Here is a 1,421-nt window from a genome sequence, read left to right on the forward strand (position 1 = left end):
TATATATATATATATAGTAGATTCGGTATTGCTTATCCATGCTTAATAATATGGTATAATATAGCATATATTATATATATTATGAATTTGGTATTGCTTATCCATGGTTAATAGTCTAGTATATACATAACATAATGGATTTGATATTGTTTATCTATAGTTAATATTCTAGTATATATATAATATATATATAATATAATGGATTTGGTATTGTTTATCCATGGTTAATAATTTAGTATATATAGTATATATAATATACAATATATATAATATATATACTATAATGGATTTAATATTCCTTATCCATAGTTGATAATCTACTATATATATTATATATATTATGAATTTGGTATTGCTTATCCATGTTTAATAGTCTAATACATATATATATATATATATATATATATAGTATATAGCATATAATATATATAGTATATATAGTATAATAGATTTGATATTACTTATCTATGATTGATAATCTAATATATATATATAATGGATTTGGTATCGATCTATGGTTAATAATATGTATATGTTCCATGTATATATTTCATGGTCTATATACAGTATATATAGTATATAGTATGAACTATATTTTATATATTACTATAGTATATAATATACTATAATATTTTATATATTAACTATAGTATAATGTATATATATATAGTATATATAGTATATATATATATAATGGATTTGCTATTACTTATCCATAATTGATAATCTATATATATTATATATATAATGGATTTGGTATTGCTTATCCATGTTAATAGTCTGATATATATATAATATATATAGTATAATATAGTATAATATATAAGTATAATATATAAGTATAATATATATACTATAATATATAAGTATTCCTTATCCATGATTGATAATCTAATATATATATTATTGATTATTAATCTAATCTAATTAATGATAATCTACTATATATATTATATATATAGTGGATTTGATATTGCTTATCCATGGTTAATAATCTAGTATATATATACTAGATTATATATATATATATATATATATATACTAGATATATATATATATATATATAGCATATATTTATAATGGATTTGGTATTGCTTATCCATCGTTGACAGTATGTATATATATATACTACAAAACAAAATTTCACAAGTCTGATATGGAATTCTCGATATCCACTTGGAAGAAGTGGAAGATATGTAATTTCGGCAATCGAAACGACTTTACACGATCGATAAAGCATTTGAATGAGAATTGAAACTACGCGTATAATCATCGCGAGGATGAGATATATCTCGTTGGAAAGAGATTGATCTAAATGGGGGAGAAGGGAAAGGTAAAAGGGAGAGGGTAGTGCAGCGGCAGGAGCAGGAGCAGGAGCATCCTCAAGGTAAGACGAGCGAGCACCTGAGCTCGCCTCGATT

This window comes from Apis laboriosa, unplaced genomic scaffold (assembly GCF_014066325.1).
Source record: "Apis laboriosa isolate Shangri-la unplaced genomic scaffold, ASM1406632v1 scaffold28_cov147, whole genome shotgun sequence".
NCBI classification, from domain to species: Eukaryota; Metazoa; Arthropoda; class Insecta; order Hymenoptera; family Apidae; genus Apis; species Apis laboriosa.